Source organism: Anomalospiza imberbis, chromosome 1, assembly GCF_031753505.1.
Source record: "Anomalospiza imberbis isolate Cuckoo-Finch-1a 21T00152 chromosome 1, ASM3175350v1, whole genome shotgun sequence".
NCBI classification, from domain to species: domain Eukaryota; kingdom Metazoa; phylum Chordata; class Aves; order Passeriformes; family Viduidae; genus Anomalospiza; species Anomalospiza imberbis.
Genome location: NC_089681.1, coordinates 46172070 through 46189037, shown reverse-complemented (window position 1 = coordinate 46189037; position 16968 = coordinate 46172070). Strand labels below are relative to the sequence as shown.

General features: G+C 42.3%; 1 long non-coding RNA gene across 1 annotated transcript; it reads right to left on the bottom strand.

Annotated features, from left to right (window-relative positions):
- Window positions 1–978: 978 nt before the first annotated feature.
- On the bottom strand, window positions 979–4703 carry LOC137474095 (uncharacterized). The gene is made up of 2 exons (XR_010999150.1): window positions 4181–4703; window positions 979–3896 (listed from the first exon to the last, which is right to left on the bottom strand). It is a non-coding gene; the product is annotated as an uncharacterized lncRNA (long non-coding RNA).
- Window positions 4704–16968: the final 12265 nt, after the last annotated feature.

Below are 16968 nucleotides of genomic sequence, written 5' to 3'. Positions count from 1 at the left end.
AGCTAAGGAAGGTGACACTGAAAGGGGACACTTTTGCATGTGTGATCATACTCTGTGCTCTTGTCCTAGAGCACTGATGTCAAGTTGCAGCAAACCATCGATATTTATACTTGCACTCCATTCATACAGACACACCTACAGATGTATTTCACATGAATATTTGATATGACAACAGATTTGATATCAAGTAGGCAGAGTTTGAATTATTTAATTGTTTTCCAAGATTATTTTATTTTTTATTATTTAATGAATGCTGACTTTGTGATTGGAGCTGGACAACCACAAAGTAAGCCTTAACTCCAATGTGCTCATGAGCTGACCTATTGAAGTCATAGAATCCTAGAATGGTTTGGGTTGGAAAGGACCTTGAAGACCAACCAGTTCCAACACCCCTGTCCTGGGCAGAGACATCTTCCACTAGGCCAGGCTACTCAAAGTTCCACCCAACCTGGCCTTGGTTGGCCTTCATGGCTTTGAGGAATTCTAGCCTCAAATTCTGATGCATGATATGGTCTCAACACAATCTTCAGTATTAACCAGACTGGCACCAAACCTACAGATGAACATTGAGATTGTCTCCTGGTAAAACAGACTATGGATCAGCATCAAACCCAGGGTCAGACTTTTTGCAAACTCCCATCTCCCCTCTCCTCTCCTCTTATCAACCCCTTAGCTGTAGCAGACAGAACTTTTCTCAAGATTTGATGTGACGTATTTAAGATGTGAAAACAACAGAGGAAAAATTAAAATGTTTGTGATCCATTATGCAGAAGGCTCATATTCTGCATGAAAATATTATTTACTTGAGTTTTCTATTCTAAAACTTGATTTTGTATTCAAGATTTAAGGTCTCCATGGAGGTGGAAAAGCACTTTGAGACTCTGAGGCTTTGAAATGCTGAATTGCCTTGTATAAGATAAAATCGATATTTGGGAAAAAAAAAGCAAAGTGGAAATTAATGTTCTTGTAATAGGTGAGTAGCTTTTACACAATTATTTCATGGTGATAGACTTGGTTTTGATGTAGCTTAATTAGCAGAATATAAATTATATATGTTTTTTTAAAGATGTGCGTATGTATATTACAAGATTTTTTTATTTCATTGTGGAGCAAACCATTTGATGTGGCTGCAAAAAGCTCTAATACACATCAAAAAGCAATCAACAAACTCTTTGAGTACATCAAGCAGGATAATTTAGATGGTTTTTAATCAGGATTATGAAAATATAATTAGGTGGTTTCATGTTGGTTGGTGAGTGCGTAGGGAAAAGTGATTCTCCAAACAGAAAAATATGGATAACATTACCCAGGAGCCATGAAACAACCACACACACATGCATACACAAACCAACAGAAAAGACTTCTGGCCTGCTTCTCTAGTAGATCAGCAGGTAACATGTTTAAATAGAATGTCATTTCCTTTAGGATGTCAGGAAGATTCTTATTTAACAGACAGATTACACAGAAGGAGCTTTGGAAAAATGCCCCTTTTTAATGTGCTTGAAATCATTAGTCTGCAGTTTAATAAAATAAAATCCTCTTTTCAGAATTTAGTCAATGAGCAGAAGATGCACTTTGGGTCTAATCAAACTAGAGTTTTACTGAAGGAAACAAGAGAGTGCTTTAACTATGTCTGGGCCTCATGTACCAGAGCAAATGGCACATCTGTTTGCAGGGCATTCAGGTGAAGCCTTCTCTCTTCAACCACTGTAAATGCCTGCCATTCCTTAATTCCAAGGAATACTGACTAAAGACTCCTTTCTTAAGAGCTGCCAAATCTAAACAACCTCACCTTTGCAGGTTCTCTTCTCATGAATTCATTGCTCAAAGCTTCCCTGTAGTTTCAGTTCTTTTTGATGTGCTGATCCTGATCTCTGTTTCCCAAAATCTAGCTTTTCTCTAGAGTATTTGATTAATCCTGAACACAGTGTGCCATGTGCCATGATGTTCACCCACTTACATCAAAGTATCCTAAATATTTGAAGTGTTATTCTCAAGTCCTTTACTTTTATGTGCTAACATTACATTTCTGGTTGTCTGTGAGCACTGAGCAGATGTTCTCACTATTCATAGATCCATCTTCTGGCTGGATGTAGATAATCCATAACCCCACAGTACCCTCAGAATATGCCTGTCTGTACATAATCCTCACACCAATACTCCTGCTGTCACGTTCTTCCCTCATCTGACTGGTTCTGGCAAAACAAGGTTACCACTGTCAGCTTGCCAACACATTAAAGAATTAGAGAGACACATTTTTTACTTTTTGCTGTAGAGAAAACTGTCTAGTTTGTCCTTTCTCTTTTTTGCCTCTCCTGACTGGGTCCTATTTCTTGCGCTGAGAGACTGATTATCCCTGTAGTGATGGCTAGAGATATCTCAATAATCTCCTACAATCTCATGTGTATCCCTAACAAATATTCTCTCCACTTCACACCAAAGGCTAGACCTGTTTTCAGTGACTTAGAGGAAATGCATTTCATACTGTTATAGTGATAAAAAATTACTTCAGATGCTTTTTAAGCACTCTGATAACTTTTTTTAAAATTTAGATACATGGTTTTGATAGGAATCCTATAGAATCATATATTGGGGGAAGAAAAAAATACCAAGTTTGTAGATGTCTGAAAATGGTTTGGGGATTTTTGTCAGTTAAACATGAGTTAACAGTGTGCCCTTAGAGACTCTTATGAAAGAAAATGCCACCTTTGAGTCAGTCACTCTGAAGTCAAAAGTAAAGTACTTATGTGCTGAAATAGCAATCACAGAACACAGTATAGGTGAAAGTCAGAAGTTTGGTTTTTTAAGACTAAATGAAACAGCAATTAAGTGCCCTTTAATTTAAGGGCAAAAGGAAGAAGTCACCACCCAGAGCCCGACTCAGCTTCCCAAGGCAAGAACAAAAAGGGCAGGAGCAGAGAGCAGACCAGCAGCTCCTCTGGGTGAAGTTGTGAGTGAAACAGCTGGGAGGGTTGCATGTTCTAGGTGGATGTGTGAGGGAATGAAAAATAATGAGAAAAGAGAAGACATTGGGAAAGCCACCATGGTGCAGTGTCAGAGGTTGAAACAAAAATACAGTTCTTCTTGGCTGAGTGCTCCCGAAAAAGAGACTTATGCTTCAAAACATGGAACTACTTTGCTTGCTCCTGCCTTGCTGTAATAGCACTTTGCTGTACTAACAACCTCTGGAAATAAACAGGGCCTTTCCCAAAGAAATCCTGGGTTCCTATCATCCTCTTCCATTCCTAATGCAACAAAGACAGCAAGGCCCAGATTTTGGATAGCTATTTGCACCATGGGGACAAAAATGCTAGCTGGCATCAAAGCCTGTGCTGCACAGATTAGATGTTCTTATCAAGAGTTAGAGAGATGAAGAACTGCTGCTCTCTGCCCAGGAGGATGGGGCCCATGCCTTCCCATGTGCTGTTGCAGGCAGCATTGCTTTCTTTTGGAAGACTGCTAAAAACTCTGGCCTGAGCTGTTACTGCTGAAGTGAATGGGAGTTTTGCCATTGACTTGAAGGAGACAAGAAGCAAATCGGGACCTCTGCTTGCAAATCCAGTCTTTATAGCTCTTTCCAGATACTAAACAAAACTGTGCTTGGAAGTAATTTGAATGCCAGCAAGCTGGGCCAGTTTGCCATGGATTTCAAAGATGCCCAACAATGTAATGTTTATTAGGATACAAATAAAGTGTCTTCTTCACAGTGCAATGTGCAATTTCCTTCTCAGTAAAAATATAAACGTGCCTTATGTGCAAACAATTTTAGCATTTTTGTTTTTATGCCATCTTACTGACAAGAAACTCCCAGCTGTTATCATTTGTCTCATCCTTCTCTCTCTTGTAGAACCAGCCTTTGTTCCTTTTTGCAGTGCCAGGGACTTGCTGAGCTCCACCTGATGTGATTTGTCCAGGCATTAATAATGCATCTTCAAGATGCAAGATGCATGAATTCCTTTAGTAACAGATCCGCCGGCAGACTGCCGCACCGTATTGTGCCATTTTCCCGAGATGGGGGTGGCAAGAGGGCCACACAGGCATCATGCACCCACGCAGGTCATCCGGCTTGGGAGCGAGGGGGGTCCTGTTATTCTAAGGGGGTCACTACATCCTCACGACGAGGTCAGGCAGAGGATAATGAACATTACAGGAGAAGTTCCTCCAGCAGGCAGGTCCTTACCCGCCATCCAAGGAATCCCTGTGGGATGACCTGAGGTGTCCACACTGACAGCGACTTTAGGAGAGCGGGCAAGCAGGGGTCGAGTGCTGCCCCGCTGGCGAGTGCTGTCCATAAACATCACCAAAACAAATCAGCTTTCCTCCGAGCGCTCCTCTCAGCCTCCCCTTCCGTCAGGATAGCACAGGTCGAGAGCTCGGCACCCAGAGGATGAGCTTTATGGACGGTGCGTGCTGCGGGGCGGGGGAGGCTCGCCCTTGGCAGACACCGCACACGCCTGGCCCTCACCCACTCCCGGGGACCGCGGAGGGATCTGACGGCCACCTCCGCACCAGATCCCCTCAGTGCCGCTGTCCCCGTGCGCCAATGTATGTGTGTATATATACCTATATCTATAGATCTCGTTTAATCGATACGAGCGCTCGCAGAGCCGCGCTCCCGCACCGCGGCTCGGCTCTGCCGGCGTAGCCATGGCAACGGCTCCGGCTCCCGGCGTGGGGCCACCCCGCGGCCGCGGCCCGGGCCCCGCCAGCACAGCCCCGGTACAACCGCCGAACTGCCTCGGCACAGCCCCCGCACTGCCCCGGCCCCGCCAGCACTGCCTCGGCACAGCCCCGCACTGCCCCGGCCCCGCCAGCACAGCCTCGGCACAGCCCCCGCACTGCCCCGGCCCCGCCAGCACTGCCTCGGCACAGCCCCGCACTGCCCCGCACTGCCCCGGCCCCGCCAGCACTGCCTCGGCACAGCCCCGGCACAGCCCCGCACTGCCCCGGCCCCGCCAGCACTGCCTCGGCACTGCCTCGGCACAGCCCCGGCACAGCCCCGGCACAGCCCCGCACTGCCCCGGCCCCGCCAGCACTGCCTCGGCACAGCCCCGGCACAGCCCCGCACTGCCCCGGGCCCGCCAGCACTGCCTCGGCACAGCCCCGGCACAGCCCCGCACTGCCCCGGCCCCGCCAGCACTGCCTCGGCACTGCCTCGGCACAGCCCCGCACTGCCCCGGGCCCGCCAGCACTGCCTCGGCACTGCCTCGGCACAGCCCCGCACTGCCCCGGGCCCGCCAGCACTGCCTCGGCACTGCCTCGGCACAGCCCCGCACTGCCCCGGGCCCGCCAGCACTGCCTGGGCCCCGTCGCGCGGAGACATCGTCTGTGCAGGTGCTCTTAATGTCTCCGCGTGTTTGTGTCCCCCAGGACTCGCAGGTGTTGCTGTCAGTGATCCACAATGTTACGGACCGCAGGCCCAGCCCTGCCTTCTGCGGCTTTGTCTATGTACCCATGTATATATAGGTACATTCTCTGCACAGAGGGGCCTGGGCATCCTGCTAGACAACGAGCTGTCCGTGAGCCAGCTGTCCAAGAGCAGTGGTATACTGGGATGTATTAGGAAGAGCATTAGAGCATTGCCAGCAGGTTGAAGGAGATGATCCTGCCCCTCTACTCAGCCCTGTTGAGGCCACCTCTGGAATGCTGGAATACTGTGTTCAGTTCAGTTCTGGGTTCCCTAGTACAAGAGAGACGTGGAGCTCCTGGAGCCCAAGGGAGGGCAACAAGGGTGACTGGGGGCACTGCAGCATCTCTCTTACAAGGAGTGGCTGAGGCAGCTGGGCCTGTTCACCTTCAAAAAGAGACAAGTCAGTGGGGATCTCATCAATGTGTATAAATACCTAAAGGAAGGATGTCAAGAAGATGTAGCCAGGCTCTTCTCAGTGGTGGCAAGCAACAGGATGTTTTATCAACAAGGCAATGGGCAGAAACTGATGAACAGGGATTTCCACCTGAATACAAGGAAGAAGTTCTTTATTATGTGAGTGACCACATACTCGAACAGATTGCCAAGAGAGGTGCTGGAGTCTCTCTCACTGGAGATATTCAAGAATTACCTGAATGCAATCTTATGCCGTGTGCTCTAGGATGACCCTGCTTGAACAGGAAGGTTTGACCAGGTGACCCATTGCAGTCCTTTCCAACCTTCGCCATTTGGTGATTCTGTGATGCACACATACAAACAATCCATTTTCCAAACAACATTTCTGGTAATGTTTTCAAGCTTCCCAGTGCATGGCAATGGTCAGGCATCACTGAGGTCCTTGGGAGAGAGATGATCCTTCCCTGCAGGCCTTGGCAATCAGCAAGGGAATCATAAAGCAGCTCGGTACTAATGCAGTCAACACTGACAGCCACTCTTCTCTGCCATCTAAAAGCATTGCACAAAAATTGCCATCAAAAGCCACTGAAGCTGGTGCAGGCAAGCCTGGCACAGCTGTTTTGGTAAGGGCTGTGGCCAGCAGTCACCTTGGGTTGATGGATGTCAGTCATGTCTCCTCCACACACAAGTACCATCAAGTCTGGTGAGCTGTACTTAGAGTGACACTTTCCTCTGTTCGATGGGTTTTTGAACATTTCAGGAAAAGTTATGCAGCTTCTTTTCATGTTGACAGAATCACAGAATGGGTCAGGCTGGAAGACATCATAGTGGGTCACCTGCTGATCCTGGTCAACTTCCCTGTTCAAGCAGGGTCATCCTAAGAGCACATTGCACAGGCTGTGTCCATATGTTTTTTCAGTGAGGGAGACACCACAGCCTCTCTGGGCAATCTGTTCCAGTGCACAGTCATCCCCACGGTAAAGAACTTCTTCCTCATGTTCAGGCAGAGCTTCCTGTGCATCAGTTTCTGCCTGTTGCCTCTTGTCTTATTGATTGGCACCACCACTGCGTCCACCCTTCTGACAGAAACCCTTTACATACATACCCACATTAATGTGGTCCCCCTCTCAGTTATCTTGAGACTGAACAGGCAGTTTTTCTTTTTATGTTTCTAAAATCACATTGCCATATTGTGTTTCTTTTTAAATAAAGGCCTTCTCCCAGGCTGTCAGTTGGGAAGAATATAAAAAATTATCAATGTGTCTCTGAGACCAGTAAGGTGCCAACAGGTAGGGGAATAATGGGAAGAATAGGAAAGGAGGAAAGTCTCTCTGAGGATCAGTTTTAAGAATCCAAGGAAGACAAAAATTAATCAAAACCCTCCATCCTTTAATTGGACAATAATTTTCTCATGTTATCCACAGTGAATTTTATGGGATTCTTTTTAATTTGAGTCAGAATATTTCTGTTACTTTCGGTAGGAGTTCAACAGTGTTTTTGCATACACATAGTAGGAGAAATGTTTGTACATAAATTTATATTAAAAAAGACAATGAAACAAATAGTCCTGGAACTTTTATTTCCAAAAAGCTTCCAAACTGTCTGCAGAAGTTATCTTTAAATCAGTTTATATTTTTGGAGACTATGCACCTACAGACCAGAAACAATAGACTGAGATTCTACTGATCCTTCAGGAACAAACTGAATTACAGCTCACAAAAACTCTGATACACCATCCAGTCTGTAAGCAATTCATAGGCTAAAATATATTCAGATTAACAACTCACAGAAGAATTTATGCAGCGAATAAAATTAATAGAAATTAAAATGTGGTCGTTGATCAACCACAATTAGGAAACAGAGCTAAATTCAACAAATCAGCTGTTTGCAACTAATAGTTTTCCTAGGTCTCATGATAGATGTGGGTAAATGTTGACTTACTAATTATGACAACAGAACTGAAGAGAGAGCTGAGAAATCAAAATTAACTAATGCCTTTCCTGAACTAGCGTCAGAATCTGTTGACACAGGTCTGCAGCATTGCTGTGAAATGTCCCGAGTTCACAGGCTGGACTTTTTTCAATATGTGGTTTGTAAAAGTCTGCAAAAATCTTGAGTTTCTCTCTTGATATAAGGAAAGAAAAAGGCATAATTTTTTAATATTAAAATTTGACTGAGTTTTGGGCAACTGAAAAAGGGTTGCATGCTGCGAGATATCAAGCAGTCTTTCTAGCTCCATCATTTACTGCATTTTGAAGAGCAGAAGTCTACCAGGCTCCTGTGAGTGGTGAGTTGGCCTTGCAGATCCTCCAACATATCAAAGGAAAGGAAGCTTTCCACCAGGAAGGGCAAGGAAACAGCCAAAATATTACCTGACAGATCTGGCCTTGCATCAGGCTGGATTCAGACTCAGAAGTTATCAGAGGCAATGTTAACCTCCCTACCCACAGCTTCCAGCTTTTTGGTTTTAGGAAGATTTCTACACGTGCCAAGGAATGTTTCATCAATCTGCACCATACTGGATCCACTGCAAGAATTTTGTGTAAGGAAATCTAGTTATTCTAAGTGCAAAATACAATTTGAACATCCCCCGCTATTCCACGTGATTTTCTTCTTGTTGCTCCAGGAGGCTGGAAAGGATACTACAGTTTTCCTCATGTTAATTCTGGCAGCATTTTATTTGAAAAACTTTGTTAAAGGAATCCTTTAAAACTGAGTGAAATGATGGAAAGTGCCTTATGATGTTCCTGTGTCACATATATGACTATTCTGAAAACAGACTTCCTATTGTGTCGATTGGAGATTTTGAGATATTTTCTTGTCATATACTCAGACCTTTAAAATTTTGCATGAACTGCTATTCCAAGAACAACCCAATATGGATAAAGCTGAGAATTTTACTGTCATGGGTTTTTTAAAAGATGTATTTTGATTTCAATTATCATTAAACTTCAGTAGCCCTAATTTACTGGCACTTCAATTAATCAGAATGGTTTGTTATTCATTACACTTTCTTCCCAAAAACGTTTTGCATAACAATAATTCAATGAAGTTCTTGCTTTGTGAACCCTTCTGGTTTTAATGATTTCTGAGTTTCGCATTTTTCAGAGCAGGGCGAAAATGTTTAACATTTATTTTGAATGTTGGTTTTGTATGTAGAAATTGGAGCTCCAAGTTGCAAATGTCAGACAGGACTACCACAATTTACATGACAGGAGACATGGGGCCAGCCCTAGTCCACACAGGATGCTTCCTAGAATTGCCAGAATTATCTGTTTCCTACAATTTTCTGCAATCCTTGTCATCACTGTCAGATGTTCATTGAGACCCGTCAAATGTTTCTCAGACAAATGTCATGCTAAATAATCCCCTTTCTCTCTTACTGTGGAGGTTTGATTAGAAGTCCTCAACTAGCAACACCATTTGCAAAATCTGTGTCTCAGGAGTGGTGAGCTCAAAGTGAAGTATCAAAGGGACTTCACAGAGCACTAGATGGGGGCAGCCTCACAGGAACCCTGCCAAAAATGCAGCAAGGCACTTACCTTGGCCAGCAGCTCCCTGACCAGGGAGCATGGAGGATTAGTGGACAAAGAGAAAAAGTCTTACAGGGCATGGCTGAGGGAACTGAGGTTTTTTAGCCCATAGAAAAGGAGGCTTTGAGAAGATCTTATCACTCTCTACAACAACCTAAAAGGAGGTTGTAGCAAGGTAGGTATCTGTCTCTTTTTCCAGAGAAATAACTGACAGGACAAGAAGAAATGGCCTCAAGTTGTGTCAGGGGAAGTTTAGATTAGATGTTGGGGAAAAAGGGCTGTCAAGCATTGGAACAGGCTGCCCAGGGAAGTGGCTGAGTCACCATCTCTGGAGGGGTTTGTTTATAAGAAGAGTAGCTGTAGCACTTAAAACCATCATATGGCGGAGTTGGCAGTGCTGGGTTAATGGTCAGACTCAACCTTCGAGGTCTTTCCGAGCCTGAAAGATTCTCTGATTCTATGATTTCAAGACTTCTGTGCGCTGTATATTCCCCCTTCCTTTGCACACCTCTTGAAGAGTTGGACATAGCTGTTGCTCAGGCATAACCTCATGAATGCCTAGACATGAGAAGGCACAACACCTCGCCTCTGGATGTTGTGCTATTGACAGTCATGGGAATGACCAGGAGGGTAAGCACTGCTAAACTCAAACACATCAGGAGCTGGGAAGAAGGCCTGATTACAACTGCCTGCACCAGGTCCCGGCGGTAGCAGAACTGATGCATTCAGGCAAGGTGATACAGGTCACTGTTGCTGGGATAGCGAGGGAAAGATAAGAAAGTAAGAAAAGAAGAGCATCTCTGCCTTGCTGCCCAGGCCCGTCGGGCAGATAAACCACAACCAAGAGAGCCTGGCTGGCCCCAGTGGAGGTGGTCCCTTGACATCCCTGAGGCAGCCCAGACCATGGCAGAGGATCCAACCATCAAGGAAGCAGCTGGCCTTAGCAGGCAAAAAAAAAAAAAAAAAAAAAAAAAAAAAAAGCAAAACAGAACAGAGCCAGAGGCAACAGCAGTGGAAGAGGCAGGGGGGAACTGCTCTATGAGCTGCTTATTCTGCTTATTCAGAGACACTACTGCTGCCCCTTACAACCCACCACAAACAGAATCCATTTTTGTAGTATATGCATTTTATAGTAAAAAGTTATGGACCTTTAATGTTTCCTTAACTGCTCTCATCTATAAATATTAGTAGGCAGACTGTCTTTTGTATATAAACAATTTCATAACAATAGAATGCATCCCAGCTTTGCAAAGCCCTAGTCATCTATTTGCCTAGGGTGAGTAATTTCTTATGAGAGACAGGAGTATTCAGACTTTCTTTCTCAATGTTTATGGAGAAACAAGGAGATTTGGGGGCTCGCTGTGGTAAATGTTCAAGATTCTAAGAAACTCACAACATTTCAATATTCTAATGATCTCCTGAAGGTTACCATGTTACAGCTTTTTTTGTTGTTTTTTCATTTGGGATTTACATCATTATGTAGCCTGGTATGATATAATTTTCTTTGCATCAAAGAATATCAAACTAGAGTATGTACAAAAGAGGTAATGGTAACTGTTTCTGTTAGCTATCTAGTGCTTTAACCAAATTCTGCTGTATACTGTGCAAGGATTTTAATCACTGTGCTATTAGATGAAAGGACAGTAGAGGTAATTCCCCCTTTTCTCCCTTTCCCTCTAATCTTCATCACAAGTATTAGCAGCAACATTCCACTTAGAGACTGAGAAAACCTTTTATTTGTGGATCTCAGAAAATATTAGACTGACACAGAAGCCAAACATTGCCAAGTTTATTAAAGGTGTTCAGAGAACATGAACTCTAGAAATCCACTATAAGGTGGATCTTTAGCACTTCCAGATATATTCAGGGGTGTTAGGGTCGCAAGTCTAAACTTGGGCACTTACAGGTAGACTAAGAGCAGTATTAGGTTCTTGACTTTTTTTTTGTACCTAACCCACCCCATAGTACATTTTAAAGGGTACAAAGTACAGCTCCACAGCTTTGACCATGACCCTGATTTAATAACTTTTTGCACACTGGAAAGTATTTGTTCTTAGGCCAAAATTCATCATCTCTGCAATTATGGTGGTATCACTGCCATGCTTTGCACTGGTTTGCTAGAATTAAGTGTCCACATCAGAGAAAAAAATGAGTTTTAACTGTTTTTGCTGTCAAAGACAATTTGTTACTTAATTGCCTTCTTGGTCCCTTCAATTGTTAAGTAGCTTGTGAAAAAAAAATTGTTTGTTGTCCCTGAACTGATGTGGTGAGTGTGCCAACAGCCTTTTCAGAAGCCTACTGTCTCTAGGCTCAGATCAGCAAGGCAGTCAAGCACATACTTTCCTTCAGGTATGTACTTAGTCCCCTTAACTTGCTGCTTTCACAGCAGGTTAAAAAAGCGAAGCACATACTTAAAAGTAGGCATACACTTACCTTTCCCCTTCCTTATTACAGAACTCAGAACCAGTGAAGAGCCCTAACTGTAGCCAAATTCCTGTTTCGACTAATTCTGAAAACAAGCACAAATGTTTACTTAAAATATTATATGCTTACCATATCTTATCTTTGACATAATTGCTTTAATTAAAGGAATTTATAAAAACTAATGTTACAGCTATGTGCCCTAGCAGTAATGTGTGAGACTAATGGAATTTGGAGTGGCTGATTTATTAATCTTAAAATATCTACTTGGAGTGAAACAGGTAAAATTGTAAATTGGGGAGAAATACATGATTTAGTCTTGGATGAGTTGTGTACATACATATATAGGTTTACACTATCTGATTAGATTTGAACATATTTTTTTATGTTTATAATTTATAAAATAGAAAAAATAAATATGAAGTATGTCATTTTACTGTTTCTGGTAGAAATCTTTTAGATTGTCTTGACCTTTGATGTGGACAAAATTTACAAGGCAAAATTACCAACATCTTTAATACTCTATGTACACCAGTATTAATACTGTATACTTCATATACTTATATAACCAATCCTAGTCGACATCCTGTCCCTACACACATCACACGCATCTTTCTGCAATGTATTTCCTTCTCTGCTCCACAGAAAGCTTCCTTCAATCTGTCTCCAGTGCCTTGCAGTCAGGTGAAGTCTTCATTGACCTCTTCATAGCCATCTCTGCTCTCCTGAACCTGTGAACAACTTCAGATACCATTTCCCTAACTTTTTTCTAGAAATTGATTTTCCTTTGGCTTCTCTATCTCCTTGTACATGTCCTTCTGCCTCTGTAATTTCCTTTTTGATATGTTCTAGTGCTTTGCAATCACCACTGACCATGTTATCCAGCATCACCTCACTGGTTACTTTTACTTCCTGCCTTCATCCCTCAGTCATCTCCTGGTTGTTACATATATTACAAACACATAGAAAGAACCATCTTTGTCTTCCACATTAATACAACACTCAGTACTGGTCTGAATTCTGAGAAGTACATGTTTATGTCTGCGTCCTCTGACATAGGAGCTACCTGAAGCTAAGGATATATTTTACTTGCTAATTTGTTTAAATAGTTGTTAAAGGAATGGCATTGTATTGTTTATGACACTGCCCTATCTAATGTGAGTATGCAGCAAAATAAACAATTTCAAATCATGACTTCTTTGTAGGGAAGTTTAGTCTCTTAGACTACAAGTCTGGCATACTAGCCAAAAACATACATAATTTAAAAGGCACTTTGAATACTGCCAGAAAATTTGTGTGAAATATTGGTGAGCTTGAAGGGAAGAAACTACACAGAGGCTAAGTTGCATGAGAAAATCTTTTTCCGAACTATGATGCCATTAAAAATTAAATTACTTTTTTTTGTGTGCATATACTCACATCAGTTATGAGGTACGGCTCACAGACTAGAAGAGACTCCATGTCAAGAATGTATTTGTTTATGTTCCCACCTGTTTGGAAAACCACACAATTGATCAGTGCAAGAAATACAGTTATGTACTCTGAGTAGGACTGCTAAGATGTTCAAGGTTAGTCAAGCTTACTGTACAGGTCATCTTTTTTTGATGCAGATGTTCTCACCCAACCACCTTCACTCCTCACCAGCATGCTCAGCCAGGTGAAGACACAAAGAGGAATGCAACTTTGCTTCAACCTTGAGTCAGCCTGGACATAATAACTGCACACAGAAATTTAATTTGAAAATTACATATTTTGAGTTTAGAGAACATTTTGCTTGTTGCTTATCTCTGCCCTTGCCTGTGAGTTCTGAACTGAGGTTCATAAGGTCATTAATTCTAATAGTAATGGGAAAGCAGGAGAAAGAGAGACATCATGGCATGAAACAAAAATCTGAAAAGCAAGAGTGATTTAATGTTTAAATCCAATCTTCTTTCTATTATTTTAGGGAATTTGAGATGTGCTTTTTTAATCTTATCTTCTAGGATTTTTTTTTCCACAGGAAAACTTCCCCATAAATTCACAAAACGTTCTGGCACTTGGTATGGTTTTACACTCTGAGAATTTATTATTCATGAAATAGGTCTTTTGATGTACAATTTCTAAGTACTGATGTTTTATCTTTAAGCAGTGAACATGAGCAGAGGCTTAAAGACCCACTGACAATCACTCAGGAATAGCTCAACTGCTCATGTCTGGGCGAGGTCTTCCCCACACAGGGAACCTTTTGTAAATATTAGTTACTAGAATCACAACACTAATACATGTAGTTAATAATTATCACAATGTGCCAAAACTGCACAGTTTGCTCCCTGATTACAATATTAAATTGCTATTGAGCTGTGGTATTTGCTTCAGGCAATACTACTGAGAAGCCTCCAAAGACTTTGGTTGGCCTCCCTGCACAAGCTTGGGAAATGCATGCCTGCACAGAAAGCAGAGGCAGTGCTGGGGTTTGCCAGAAAACAAACAAACCTCAGACAATAGAAGGAAAGTTTTATCAGAGCTGAAGTGTCCTTTCACTTGGGAACTGTCATCTCATGAAAGTAAAATTCACACACACTCTTGATTAGGGCTTCTGTGGCAGACCATTACCAAAAGTGAGGTGATTCAAGCTGTGTGTGGAGCATCCTGCACAGCCAGCTCTGAAAGCTTTGTTTTATTTGCTTTTGATGACATCTAAAAAGCTGCTAATCCACTTCAGAAGAGTCCAGAGGTTCTGCCTGACATGTGTTTGTTCATTTATCAATGGGTGTTTTCTGCTGACACTTTTGTCAGTTGTCCTGCAGATGAAGTAGTTTGGGATGACCAATGGGAAGCGCCATTGATGGTGCCATCTTGGTCATGCATTCAAAATCATAATGGGTCTAAACACAAACCCTATCTTCACCTCCAGTCTTGATTCTTTATCTTTCTAAATCCATGAACCAACCTCACAATTTGCAGAGTCTCTGTTTGAATATAAAATTCAAAAATGCTTCAATCTCTCTCCTTAGATTTTGGGCATTTGGACAGTTGTCAACATTCAGACAAGCTTAGGAAAGTGTCTAAAAGGTACAGTGATGTCTGAGCCCAGATCAGGTCACAGATTAAGGTTTTTTTCTTGAGAACAAGAGTTGGAAAATGCCTCTACACTGTCATCTACCTAGGGCTCAGTAATCTGCTATGTAAATGTAGCCCTTATTTGGTGGGAGGAGAAGGTGTAACAAATCTATCAGAAGCAGAGTTTCAGACCCATGATTTCAGACTCAGGATTCTTTGCCTGTGATAGAAGATGACTTCTCTGTGATTTTTCTAAAGTGAATGCATTCAGTGTTGTGTGAAGTTCTGAAGACAGCATAGCCAGAAGCATTGCAGTTTATTAGGGTGTCACTAGGTGTAGCCCAGGAATGTGATTTGCAGGTACAGATTCCAATCCTTGCACTTAGAAAAGGCTGTTGAAAGAGAGAATCCAGGCTTTTGACTCCTTCTATAAAGCAAAGCCAGGTGTTTGCACTTGGAAAGTGCAGGTGCAAGTTTATGTACTTGGGTTTATCAGGCCCAAGTTGAAACTGTATTCCTTATGAGATCATAGGCTATTGTCCAGCTTCTGCATCATTAAGGCATACTATTCATGTAGGTTCTGGGACTTAGTCTTAAAATCACTGTGCTGGGTTTTCTAACTCATTTTTTGGTGAGTTTTATGGTTTCTTTTACAGAGCTATGTGAGTTACATGGGGCAAGGCTTCCATGCTCCTTCAGAAAACATATGTTAAATCGAAATAGTAGTAATATTATAACCCCTAGAAGGAGAAACAAAGAAAAAGGGACACATGTTTGCTGGCTGCTTGCCTGAAACTGAGCATAGGTACCTCAGCTGAATTCAGTATTTCATTTCAGCATTTGAAACTTACCTCTGATGTTTCCTCAGAGAAGATCCTAGCACTACTTGTCCTTTTTATTTATGTACTTGCTGAATTGCAGAATGTATGTTTCAGGACTCAGCTATCAGCCTTGTCCAGAATGAAATGTTATTCTTAAATTAGATCACAAAGGTGTTAAAAAGAAAAAGAAAAGAAAAATTTTGTCTCTAGACTGTTTTCAGGGTTCTTCTGAAACCCAAGCATAAAACCAAATTGAAAGAAACTGTTGTGCTATTAAATCTATCCTGCTATGAGCTTCTGCTTGTTCTCTAGTACCTATTATATGGGACATTATAGTGCCCTATTTTAAATGTTCCAAGCAAAAATTGTTTCTATGTGTTCTTTTGGTTCACGCACCAAACTCAGAATAAGGTAGATACTGTCTTTTTCTTCTGATTCTCTCCTGTCAGGAACAGCTGAGATATTTTATAGCCTGTCAACAACCCCTCTTCAAGTATAACCTGAGAAAGCAGGTAGGCTATTACACAAGTAACAAGGGTCTGCTCTCTTTCTTCCAGTTTCTTCTTCTACGACAGCTAACACAGAAAAAGATCAAGGATTGTAGTAAAAAACAAAAAGCAGAGAACTACCTGGTGTTACCTGGTACATTGGCAGGTACGATTAATTATTTATGCAGTACCATGGGTAAAGCAGCAGACAGGTCAGGTTCCTGAATCTGCTGTCTGTGGGTGTTTTGCTGATGTATGTCAGCTTCATTCTTGGTCAAATATTGTGGCCCCATCTTGCTGCCGACTGTATCTGTCTTTTATTTGTGAATTTCCACCAAAGGCATAGAGCCGGCAGGAAAACAGCTTCTCAATATGTGTTTTGTTGATTCTGGATTGTACAATAATTTTATTCTGATCTTTCAGCCTTGATTCTGGACAAAAATTATTGGATTTGAAACTGTAACAGCTGGAATAACTGTATTTAGTATGCACAATTTCCAAAGCAAAACTAAAAATCTGAAAGCTTTATAAAGGCTAAAATAAAGAGAAAGAGACAAGCTGGGGTTGGTAGTATTTTGAAGCTTATGTAAAAGTTGTTTGTATGCTTTTTTCCCTAGTTTTTCTTGTTCTCATCCTTCCCAATATGCCTCCCTCTTCCACTGACTTCTCACCAAATTTAGAGAATATCTCATCCTTAAATTCTCATCCTGTATTTCATAATCACCCCTTACCACAACAAGCATGGACTCAAATGGGCTGTGACTTCCCTATCCGTTCCTCCTAGCAAAGATCTGCCATCAGTGCTGACATGCTGCAGCAGCCTCTCTGGTTACACAGAACAT